The sequence below is a fragment of the Mustela nivalis genome (genome assembly GCF_964662115.1).
Source record: "Mustela nivalis genome assembly, chromosome: 7".
Lineage (NCBI taxonomy): Eukaryota > Metazoa > Chordata > Mammalia > Carnivora > Mustelidae > Mustela > Mustela nivalis.
The window spans coordinates 58,180,761-58,194,095 of record NC_139026.1 but is presented as its reverse complement, the minus strand read 5'-3'; the positions used below and the strand labels follow the sequence as shown (position 1 = coordinate 58,194,095).

The window sequence follows — 13,335 nt, the reverse complement described above, 5'->3', positions numbered from 1 at the left end:
TAGATAAACTCACATATATACTCCCTCCAAAAGTGACATTTATAATGTACCCTGAGAGTATATAAACATGCAAATGAAATGAAAATTTGAGCCAATTTTCCAGATAACTCATTGTCTTTAAATTAAGTTACACTAAATTAAGTGTGATCACTTGTGTTTCCTAAGACAGGTTCAGAATAACTTTATTAAATATCAAGGGTTTTCTGGATTATCTAGATTGCTTATATTAATTAAGCCAGCCATTTTAAAATTCATCAAGATAGTTCAGTGACTTCTTGCAATACAACAGTGTGTGTGTGTGTGTGTGTGTGTGTGTGTATTTATCAGTGTAATCTATTGCATCTTATATTTTACCTTCTTTATATTTTCCTGCAGTGGGAGCCCTGATTGTAACTCAATATACTTTATAGAGATTATTTTTTAACTTCTTATCCTCCTACTTCTACTATCTCTCCCACTCTATCAACCAGCACACAACCTTTAGAGGGTTGATTCGGCTGATCTTGTTGGCTAGGCATGTATCCCCTTCCTCCCTCACTACTCCATGTGCATCCCTCCCAAAGTGGCACACTAGGTGGAAAAAGATGACTTACTCCATAGAGAAGGAACATTCTTCAGTCAAGGTATATGAGTAGCTACATTCCCATTGTAGAACCACCAAACAAACTCTCAGCATCATCTGTAGAAGAACGTAGGGTAGTCAAGTTTCCAAGACTCCAGACACATCTAAATGAGGGGCTGCGTGTGGCATTCTGCCTTTCAAAAAGAAAAAAAGAAAAAAAATCTATGGAATTATAACTATATATACCTATTAGATCTCTTTTTAAAAAATAGTTATTTATTTGGGGCACCTGGGTAGCTCAGTCAGTTAGGCTTCTGCCTTTGGCTCAGGTCATGATCCCAGAGTTCCAGGATCAAGTCCTGCATCAGCTTCCTGCTCAGTGGGGAGTCTGTTTCTCTCACTCTCTGTGCTCTTCCCCCAGCTCATGCTCTCTCTTTCACTCTCTCTAAAATAAATAAATAAAATCTTTTACCAAAAAAAAAAAACTTAAAAAAAAGAAAGATTTATTCATTTTGAGAGAGAGAGAGAGAGAGAGAGAGAGAGAGAATCTTAAGGAGACTTCCTGCTGAGTGAGGAGCCTGATTCAGGCCTCCATCTCCCAACCCTGAGATCATGACCTGAGCTAAAATCAAGAGTGGGACACTTACCTGACTGAGCCACCCAGGTACCCCTCTATTAGACTTCTTTTTATAATTTTAAATCATTCCACTCAATTCATTTTATATAAATAAATTGTCTTATGAGATTCTAAGATGGGCCTATCACTGTTTGACACTACAAGAAATATAGAGGAACTATAAAAGAATGCCACTGCACAAATCTTTGTGACTTCCCTGATGTGGTTTCCAGAATATTGTCAAAATTTTGTAGGGTAGAAGTGAAGCAAGGTAACAGTAATGTGGGTGATGAGTGAATGTAATCAGGAAATTCCCAGTTTAGCAATAGTGATTCAACATACAAAAGCAAGCAAGGGTCTGCGGCCATACTACCCTGAATGTGCCTGATCTCGTCTGATCTCAGAAGCTAAGCAGGGTCGGGCCTGGTTAGTACTTAGATGGGAGACAAAAGCCAGCACGATACTTACAACCATAGACTATTAAAAAGGTAGACCACTTAGTCTACCCTTCACTGATTTACCCATGAGGAACTCAACATCCAACTAAGTCAATTGTCTTATCTGTTATTATAGATCATGGGGTAGGTACCAGAAGACTTTGTTTTGATTCCCAGCTTTGTCACTTACTACATTTGTGACCTTGAGAATTCAGGCAACCTCTAAACTTCACCTTTATGATCTTTTAAAATGGAAATAATTACAATTCTTCCTTAAACCTATAAGCTCCCAAAATTGAACCAGGAAGAAATTGACAACCTGAATAGACCAATATCTCGTAATGAGATTGAAGCAGTGATCAAAAACCTCCCCAAAAACAAGAGCCCAGGACCTGACGGATTCCCTGGGGAATTCTACCAAACTTTCAAAGAAGAAATAACACCTATTCTCCTGAAGCTGTTTCAAAAAATTGAAGCAGAAGGAAAAGTTCCAAACTCTTTATATGAAGCAGCATTACCCTGATCCCCAAACCAGGCAAAGACCCTACCAAAAAGGAGAATTTCAGACCAATATCACTGATGAATATGGATGCAAAGATTCCCAACAAGATCCTAGCAAACAGGATCCAACAGTACATTGAAAAGATTATCCACCATGACCAGGTGGGATTCATCCCTGGATTACAAGGATGGTTCAACATTCACAAATCAATCAATGTGATAGAACAAATCAATAAGAGAAGAGAGAAGAACCACATGGTCCTCTCAATTGATGCAGAAAAAGCATTTGACAAAATCTAGCATTAAAACGCTTCAAAGTATAGGGATAGAGGGAACAATCCTGAACTTCATAAAATCTATCTATGAAAGACCCACAGCAAATATCATCCTTAATGGGAAAAAGCTTGCAGCCTTCCCGTTGAGATCAGGAACACAACAAGGATGCCCACTCTCACCACTCTTGTTCAACATAGTATTAGAAGTCCTAGCAACAGCAATCAGACAACAAAGAGAAATAAAAGGTATCCAAATTGGCAATAAAGAAGTCAAACTCTCTCTTCGCAGATGACATGATTCTTTATATGGAAAACCCAAAAGATTCCACCCCCAAACTACTACGACTCATACAGCAATTCAGCAATGTGGCAGGATACAAAGTCAATGTACAGAAATCAGTGGCTTTCTTATACACTAACAATGAAAATACAGAAAGGGAAAATAGATAATCAATTCCATTTACTATAGCACCAAGAACGATAAGATACCTGGGAATAAACCTAACCAAAGAGGTAAAGGATCTGTACTCGAGGAGCTACAGAACACTCATGAAAGAAATTAAAGAAGACACAAAAAGATGGAAGACCATTCCATGCTCTTAGATGGGAAGAATAAACATTGTTAAAATGTCTATACTATCTAGAGCAATCTATACTTTTAATGCCATTCTGATAAAAATTTCACCAGTATTTTTCAAAGAGCTGGAGCAAATAATCCTAAAATTTGTATGGAATCAGAAGAGACCCCGAATTGCTAAGGAAATGTTGAAAAACAAAAATAAAACTGACAGCATCACATTACCTGATTTCAAGCTTTACTACAAAGCTGTGATCACCAAGACAGCATGGAACTGGCATAAAAACAGACACATAGACCAGTGGAACAGAGTAGAAAGCCAAGATATGGACCCTCAAATCTATGGTTAAATAATCTTAGACAAGACAGGAAAAAATATACAGTGGAAAAAAGACAGTCTCTTCAATAAACGATGCTGGGAAAACTGGACAGCTATACGTAGAAGAATGAAACTCGACCATTCTCTTACACTGTACACAAAGATAAACTCGAAATTGATAAAAGACCTCAACGTGAGACAGGAATCCATCAGAATCCTAGAGGAGAACATAGGCAGTAACCTCTTCGATATCAGCCACAGCAGCTTCTTTCAAGATAATTCTCTAAAGGCAAAGGAAACAGAAGCGAAAATGAACTTTTGGGACTTCATCAAGATCAAAAGCTTCTGCTCAGCAAAGGAAACATCAAGAAAACAAAGAGGCAACCCACGGAATGGAAGAAGATATTTGCAAATGACAGTACAGAAAAAAGGTTGATATCCAGGATCTATAAAGAACTCCTCAAACTCAACACACACAAACATATAATCATATCAAAAAATGGGCAGAAGATATGGACAGACACTTCTCCAATGAAGACATACAAATGGCTATCAGACACATGAAAAAATGTTCATCATCTCTAGCAATCAGGGAGATTCAAATTAAAACCACATTGAGATACCACCTTACACTAGTTAGAATGGCCAAAATTAGCAAGACAGGAAACAACATGTGTTGGAGAGGATATGGAGAAAGGGAAACCCTCTTACACTGTTGGTGGGAATGCAAGTTCGTATAGTCACTTTAGAGAACACTGTGGAGATTCCTCAAGAAATTAAAAATAGAGCTTCCCTATGACCCTGCAATTGCACTCCTGGGTATTTACCCCAAAGATACAGATGTAGTGAAAAGAAGGGCCATCTCTACCCCAATGTTTATAGCAGCAATGGCCATGGTCGCCAAACTGTGGAAAGAACCAAGATGCCCTCAACGGATGAATGGATAAGGAAGATGTGGTCCATATACACTATGGAGTAGTATGCCTCCATCAGAAAGGATGAATACCCAACTTTTGTAGCAACATGGACGGGACTGGAAGAGATGATGCTGAGTGAAATAAGTCAAGCAGAAAGAGTCAATTATCATATGGTTTCACTTATTTGTGGAGCATAACAAATAACATGGAGGACATGGGGAGATGGAGAGGAGAAGGGAGCTGAAGGAAATTGGAAGGGGAGGTGAACCATGAGAGACTATGGCCTCTGAAAAGCACCCTGAGGGTCTTGAAGGGTCAGGGAGTAGGAGGTTGGGGGAAAAAGGTGGTGGGTATTAGGGAGGGCACTGGGTGTGGTGCAAAAACAATGAATACTGTTACACTGAAAAGAAATTTTTAAAAAATATGAAAAGAAAAAAAATTCTTCTTCATACCTCAGCAGCAATATAAGAATCAATGGGAATGGGGACTACTCCTCGAGAATTAAATGACAACATGTGAAGGGTATTTAGAACTGTAAATTGAAGAAATACTAAACAAACAAAAAAACAAACAAACAAAAATTACTCTTCTGGGAGGTAGTGCAGCATAGTGGTTAATATCTAAATCAGACAAATATGAGCTTAAACCCAGGGCTTTAAACCCAGTTCTGCCATTGACTAAATGTGTGACTCTAGATAAATTATTTTGCACTTCTGAGCCTTTCTCATCATCTATAAAATGTGGAATGATTGTTATCAGGACTAAGTGAAATGTTTTATGGAGAGGAAAAGGCAGAGTATCAGTATATGGACAACACTCAATAATTAGCAACTGTAATGTGTGCTGCTAGTATTAGTATTCTAATCTCTCTCTCTTTTTTTAAAGATTTCATTTATTTATTTATTTGACAGGCAGAGATCACAAGCAGGCAGAGAGGCAGGCAGAGAGAGAGAAGGAAGCAGGCTCCCTGCTGAGCAGAGAACCTGATGCAGGACTCCATCCCAGGACCCCGAGATCATGACCTGTGCCGAAGGCAGTGGCTTAACCCACTGAACCACCCAGAAGCCCTGTATTCTAATCTTTCACATGAATGAATAGGGCAAGTCTCAAGACTCAAGCACATATATCCTGCTCATAGCTCCTTCTACCACACCTACCATAAGCTGAACACCAGGGACCTGGTAGTTGAGGAAAATTGAATCTTTCTCATGTGAGTCATCCTAAATCCCCGCCTTTTTAAAGATTTTATATATTTGTTTGAGAGAGAGAGAGATAGTGAGAGATAGTGATAGAGAGAAATAGTGAGAGAGAGCACGAGTGGGGAGGAGAGGGAGAAGCAGGCTCCCCACTGAGCAGTGAGCCCGATGCAGGACTCAATCCCAGGACCCTGGGATTATGACCTGAGCCAAAGGCAGACACTTAACCAACTGAGCCACCCAGGTGCCCTCCCCCCATATCCCTTTTTTTCCCTTACTTCTCACCTCCAATCCAACAGCAAGACTTAGTCTTTACTCTGAAATATAATCTAAATCTCACCATGTCTCACTATCTTCTTCGCTCTCCACTAGTCTACACTAGTTATCTCACTAATTCTGTCAGAGCCTCCTAACTTGTCTCCCTGCTTCTTCTCCTGACCCAGGAGTCCATTCTCCAAAGCAGCCATCATGCTCTTTCCAAAAGAATTCCTACCATTCCCCTGCTTCAAATTTCTTAATAGGATTTTGGAGATAAATTCCTTAAATGGTGAATAAGACCGTACATGGTTTGGCCTCTTGTACTGCTCCAACTGCATTTTATAACATTATTTCCTCTGACCACTCCATTAGAAGTTTAATGATCTTCATTCTGTGTTTCTAAAGAGTCAAAATTATTTTCACCCCAAGGCCTTTGTGTTTGCTCTTCTCTCTACCTAGAATCCCCTTTCCTCTGTTTTAAAGTGTCTGGCTTCTTCTCAACATCAAATTTTCTCAAAGATTATCTCTTCAGAGAGGTTGTCCAGGTGAGTCTATCACTTCGACTCCATTACCCTCTTCCATTTTTTCTAATAGCACTTGTCAGGACCTGCAATTATCTTATTTATATGTGTATGTTTACTGCCTGCCTCTCACTATGAGAATGTGTCGTCTTTAAGTCAAGATTCTTATCCTTATAGCCCATCCTTATGTTCTACTGTTCTTCCTTCCTTAAAAGTGCCTGTACAGAGCAGATGACATAAATATACTGAAAAAGCAAATTAATTAATATAATCTATAGCTATTTCTTATATGAGTACAATAAAAATATATCACTCAAATTACCGACAATGTCCTACATTGATGGCATTAAGCAAGGAAGCACAGTGAGTTACTTCCCAAATTTCAGTGGACATTGTTTACCATACTAAGTCATGTTATAACTTGGAGATGATCTGTAAGAAAAAACAACACACACACACACACACACACACACACAGAAGTTTTCAAATTATGTCTTAATTATAGCACTGTATGCCCCTGCTATCTCATAATCTGTGTTTGTTTTATTTATTCAAAAGATACTGTGTTGGTATCTACAATATGCCTAACACTACTCTAGAACCTTAAGGTAAATTAATTTTAAAAAATAGATGAACTTCTGCAATTGTAGAACCTACCTTCTACCAAAGAGAGAAAGATTGACTAGGATACATCTCAATGAGAAGTAATAGTTATACAAAGACTTGAAAAAGTTGAGAGAGTCAACCACAAGGATATCTGGAAAGAACATTACTGTTAGCAAGGGAGTCATTAAATGCAGAGATGAGAGTGTATCTGGCAATGAAGGGTAAGGAGTCTCATGCAGCTGGAGGAGAGTAAGGAAGAGAAAAACTAGTAAGAGATGAGTCAGAGTGGCTGTTGTAAAGACTCTGACTTGGGCTCTGAGTGAAATGGGAAAAGGGATGACATGACATTACTCACACTTTTTTTTTTTTTTAAGATTTTATTTATTTATTTATTTATTTATTCACAAGTAGACAGAGAGGCAGGCAGAAGAGGGTGGGGGAAGCAGGCTCCCCGCTGAGCAGAGAACCAGATGCGGGGCTAGATCCCAGGACTCTGGGATCATGACCCGAGCTGAAGGGAGAGGCTTAACCCACTGAGCCACCCAGGCACCCCAACATTACTCACACTTTTAAAGAAACCTTCTCTCTGCTGTCTAGAACATACTACCCTGAAGAAAAAGAGACATTAAGAATATACTACAATAAGGAAAAGGATAGAAGATAGATGAATTAAGGGAAGAAATGATTGACTCAGACCAGGAGAGTAGCAGTGTAGGTGGTGAGAATATTATTCTGAGGAAGGAATAATAGGGTATGAGAAAAAGAGAAGACTTACATCTAAGTTTATGGCCTGAGCACCTGGAAAGTTGCAGTTGCCATCTACAGAGAGACAAACGGCTACAGGGGGAATAAGATTTAGGGAGAAGATCACCAGTTTCATTTTGGACATGAATAAGATGTCAGATTGAAGTGACAAATAGGGAATTGAATATCCAAGTCTGTATTTTCATATTGAGCTAAGAGATCTATGCAAATTTGAGAGTCATAAGCATATCAGTGGCATTTAAAGCAATGGGACTAGTTGAGATCACCAAGGGAGTCAGGGTACACTGGGAGTCAGTATAGACAAAGAAGAGGATTCAAGAACTCAACTCTGAAGCATATCATCATTAAGACATTAAAAGAAGATGAGAACTCTGCAAAGAAGAGAGAAAAGAAGCAAGAAAAAGCAAAACCAAGAGAGCAATATCTTACCACATGAAGAAATGGTATCAAGGGGGAAGGAGTGTTCATCCATGTCAAATGCTGCTAATATGTCAAACAAGATGAGGACTGAGAATTGACCGTTGAGTTGAGCAATTTGGCAGTTACTAGTGGTTTGGAAAAGAGCTTTCTTGTGTGGGATATTACAATGTAGAAAAGCCTGTTTAGAATGAGTTTAAGGGATAATAGGAAGAGAATTATAGATAATTCATCTTAAGAATTTTGCAGCACAAGAGAGCAAAGAAATGGGACAGTAACTGACAAAGGAATGGGGTTAAGAACAAGTTTTCATGTTTGAGGAAGGAAAGATAATGGCATCATACCGCATGTTGGTGGGAATAATTCAAGTGAGAGGGAAAATTTTTAAAAAGAGGGAAAATCGATGGTATTAGGAAGGGGGAAATTACTGCAAGGAGAGAGTTTGAGATCTCATTTGCAAGTTGAGCATATGGCTTTAGATAGAAGCAAGGATGGTTTATCAATGGTAACAATGTGGAGAGCAGAGTGTATAGAGGTGGAAACTCATGGGTGCATAAATAGGTGAGGAGATTCCTGTGGAAATTCTGTGCTGGCTGACTGATTATTTTCCGTGAAGTAGAGTGTCAGGCCATGAGCTCTGAGTGAGGATGGAAGAATAGAGTTGGGGGGTGTGAGGAGAAGGGAGAGGGAAGAAATTGTTGTCTAAGACAATGAAAGAGTGAATGAACTCGGGAGTTATAGAAATTGCCAGGGAGCATTAGGAGATCATTTGAGATTTGTGGTCAGGAATTTAAGGTGAGTGGTCAACATGGTTATGGTTACATGTTTATCTTCCAGAAACATTAGACTGCATGGATCTAGGAGCAGATATGGCAGGGAGTGAATTGTTGGGCCAATGAGTCTCTAAAAAGCAAGTGAAAGGCAAGGGAATGAAGATATGTGAAAGAATATGATCATAACAATTAACCACAGAATTTAAGTTGGCTAAAAAGAGTAGTAGGAATATAAAGGCATGAAAGAGGTAAGACTAACAAAAGGAGCAGAGCAGTGCAGTGGAGATCCTAAGTGAGTCTAAGCATTTTTGTGATTGAATAGCAGACAGTAAACTGGGAAGACAGCAGGTTGTAGTTAGAAGGGGATGCACAAAGTTGAGATGATGGAATGTTTACAATTACTGGGCTACAGCATGGGTTGGCAAGCTTTTCCTGAAAAGTGTCAGATTGTAAATAGTTAGGCTTTTCACATTAGCCAGACCCTGTTACAACTACTCAACTGTCTTTATAGTGTCTGAGCCATCATAGGCATATCTAATGAATGGGTGCAGCTGTGTTCCAATAAAACTTTATTTATAAACAGGTAGTGGGCCAAACCTTACCTGATCATAGGTAGTTCACCAACTCCTGGTCTGAGGGACAAGTTTCAGGGTGTGACCATGGTAATGAATGGCTAAGGTAGAGTGGAGGATGAGAACATTAGAAAGAAAGTCATGGAACTGAGAAACCAAGATCTAGCAGGATGGAGGTTTTGATGGGTGATCTCTGTATTTGATAAAATTGCCAGGAACTAAGGCAGGACTAGAACTGGAGAATGTGAAAAGGTGAGAGGAGCTGATGACTTCAAATAACAGAGGAAAATGTCCTAGAGGTTGACAGATGACTACACAAGAGAGAAGTATTAGGTGATGCCATCGAATGATATGGACGTAATCAGAAACAATTAGGTGATGCCATCGAATGATATGGACATAATCAGAAACAATAAGCCAAAGCTTTTTGGGATGAGGAAGGAATGGTGATCTGAAAATGGCTAATAGGATAAAGTTCTGTTTTCTGGGACCGGGATACTTCTTTTATACATGTTCGAAATAACTTCTCACCAAACATAATAAGCACACCAAACAGTTGATGAACAATTGGAGTAAAAGAAATTTCGGCAATGAGTCCCCAGCACCAGGGGCCTCAGGAAAGTGGCTATAGCCTCCCGGTCTGTAGATTCCACAGATGCTGTGATGGGGCATCTTTGCAAACACTAACCAGACTCCACCTGGAGGCACATTTCAGCTCTCCTTGGCAGGGCCAGCTTTCACACGTACCGAATATTTTTTACTGTATCTTCACAGTAAAATGAGAATTTGGGGATTGTGGCAGACTTGTGAATACTATCTCTGCTATTATGTGCGAAAAGAAGTACCACAGAGCCTAAAAAATCAGGTTGATGATCACTAAAGTCGAAAGAGATCAGAACATGCAAGTCGATGCCTGAAAATGGAGATCCGAGGACTTGAAAAGCTAAGTTCTCTAAAAGGGAACCGGAGGCTTTCAAAACGACTAAAATGACACCAAAGAGAGATTAACCAGCAGGCAGAGAGCTGGCAAAGTGTGTTCATGAATTATATACCGCACCAGAAGTTCTAGCAAGAGAAAAGCATAGGATTAATAATTAACTAGCAGAGTAATAATGGGCTTGTACGTTCTGCTTTTTCTCAGTGAAAGAAATCGGCCTACTTAGTCTTTCTGTCCATTGTTTGTCTCCTCATATTTATAGAAAGGAAAGTTCATAAGCCAAATCCTTTTTATAACAGTGAATCATTTCTTCCCAAAGCCTCTTCAGCATTTCTCTCATATGGTCCTCCAGATCTTCCAGGAAAAAAAAAAAAAAAGCACACACACACAAACTTGTGAGCTTGGCCTCGGGCTCCTGCGGGGTGATTTGCACTGCACAAGAGAGCCGTGGCACCCATGGCCCCTTGACGCCGATATTTGAAGCCCTTCTCCGCAGTGTTTTATTTAGCACCATCATTATCTTCACTTCCAATAAGTATTTGTGGTATTAAGAGCCTGTTAACACTGCCCTTAGCATCACACATGTCTCTCTGCTCTCTGCCCGCCCAGAGTGGAAAATCCTGAAAAGATACCCCAGTGCCTGAGCCCACGGTGGGCTCAGCCTCAGCACGCAGTCCGTTTGCTGAAGTGCATATAGAGATTTCTCTGAACTTTTATTGGAGGAGAAATAAAAGCATGTGCAGGACATGCAGAAACCCAAACAGAAATGTTAAATGAATGCTAGGAAAGTGCACGAATACATTTAAAGGATGTATTAGTAAGTTTATTCAAAAGGGCCAAACAAATGCAGTTTTTCTGAGGGAAAAGGCACGTAAGCCAGGGCTGACATTTTCCTGAAAGAGAAGGGAGGAGATAGTAAGATCTTTTTCTCGAAAAGAAAACTAAGGGGTGCCTGGGTGGCTCAAGTTGGACACTTGTCCAACTCTTTTGAGTCCAGGTCATGATCTCAGGGTCATGAGATCGGGCCCGGAGCTGGGCTTCATGCTGGGTGTGAAGCTTACTTGAGATTCTCTCTCTCCCTCTCCTTCTGTCTCTCCCCTATCTAAAAAAAAAAAAAGAAGGAGAAGAAGAAGAAGAAGAAGAAGGAGGAGGAGGAGGAGGAGGAGGAGGAGGAGAAGGAGAAGGAAAGAAAGAAAAGGAAACTGGAGGTTTTTAGCCTCTCCAGTATACTGGTTTTCTATCACCACTTTTCTTTTTTAAACGAATTTTAATGTTTATTTATGATCTCTCACTATAGACAAATTTGCAAAGTACAAAAGAGTAAGGAGAAGCAAAATTAAAAATCCAATAATTCAACCAATCAAAGCTAACACTATTCCTGTTATTTTATGTATTTTCTTCTAATTTTTCACCACACATAATACAAAACAGAGAGATTAGTGCAATAAAGTCCTGTGTATTCACATTCTAGCTTCAATAATTTTTAAGCCAGCCAAACTGATCTCATCCCCACCTTCACTTGCACACTCTCTTCCTCTTCGTTGTATAATTTTGAAGCAAATCCCAGATAACATAGTATGATAAATTTTGTAAATATTTTAGCATGTACCCCTAAGGTTGCCATGCATATTTTAATATAGTTAATATCATGTGTACAAAATCAGATATATTCATTTTCATCTATGTCTGATACCAGAAAAATTTGGGAGGGCCTTTTTAAATTAACATATAATGTATTATTTGCTTCAGGGGTACAGGTCTGTGAATCATCAGTCTTACACAATTCACAGCACTCAACATAGTACATACCCTCCCCAATATCCATCACCCAGTCACCCATCCCTCCCTCCCAAACACCTGCAACCTCAGTTTGTTTCCTGAGATTAAGAGTCTCTTATAGTTTGTCTCCCTCTCCTGTCCTATCTTGTTTCATTTTTTTCCCTCCCTACCCTCCATTGCCCCCCACCCTGCCTCTCAAATTCCTCATGTAAGAGAGAAAATATGAAAATTGTCTTTCTCTAATTGACTTATTTTGCTCAGCATAACATCCTCTAGTTTCATCCACGTCATTGCAAATGGCAAGATTTGGGGTTTTGATGGCTGCATAGTATTCCATTGTGTGTATGTGTGTGTGTGTGTGTGTGTGTGTGTGTGTGTGTGTGTGTATATAAAACTTCTTCTTTATCCATTCATCTGTTGTTGGACATCTAGGTTCTTTCCATATCTGGCTATTGTGGATATTGCTACTATAAACATTCGGGTGCACATGTTGCAGGGGGAGATTAAGTTTTTATTTGAATTTCAGTTATTTATATACACATAATATTATATTAGTTTCAAATGTTTAAACAGTGATTCAGTGAGTTCAAACCTCACCTGGTGCTCATCACAGGTGTGCCCTCTAAACCCCATCACCTATTTCACCCATCCCCCAACTCCTCCCCTCTGGTAACCACCAGTTTGTTCTCTATAATTAAGAGTCTGTTCAAAAAAGTTATTTGTAACTGAAATTAAAAAAAAAAAGATTTCCTTCTTGATTTTTTTTCAACCTTTTGCCACCATTACCCCAACAATGACCTGGGGGAAGGAAGATAACTTTTTAGGAGACCCAAAGCTTAAGCTATAGTCTCTCTTTAGGTAACCTCTCCTTAAATAGGATAATTTAAATGCATGTAAGGGACTTTGCCAAGTAGGAACCATGTGACTTGGTAAGATTATTACTGTTAAAAATAGCCAACCTGATTCAGTTCCTACAAGTTAGCATTTTACATACATTATAATATTACATATACATTATAGCAAGTAAGAGCCACAGCACCTCTGCAAGTGAGTGAAGATATTATTCCCATTTTGTAGAGAGGAACACTGAGGCTTGGAAAGTTTAAATAACTTACTTAAAATTACAGAGGTAGTGAATAGTTGACCTGGGATTTTAGCAAAATCTTGTCTCATTCCAGAACATCCTCTTAGCCTCCATGCTGACTTTACATGATAAATTCAAGTTTTCTAGGGGGAAACTAATGATTTATGTAAAAATCACAGGATCATAGACCTTATTACTAGACTGTCATATTACCTCTCACCTC

The 13,335-nt window shown here is 39.2% G+C and overlaps 1 protein-coding gene across 1 annotated transcript in view; it reads left to right on the top strand.

Annotated features, from left to right (window-relative positions):
- The window catches only part of SLC15A5 (solute carrier family 15 member 5), a gene marked incomplete at both ends in the record, with an annotated part of 79,176 nt that overhangs the window by 42,391 nt on the left and 23,450 nt on the right, over nucleotides 1-13,335 (top strand). The gene's annotated exons all lie outside the window — the stretch shown is intronic.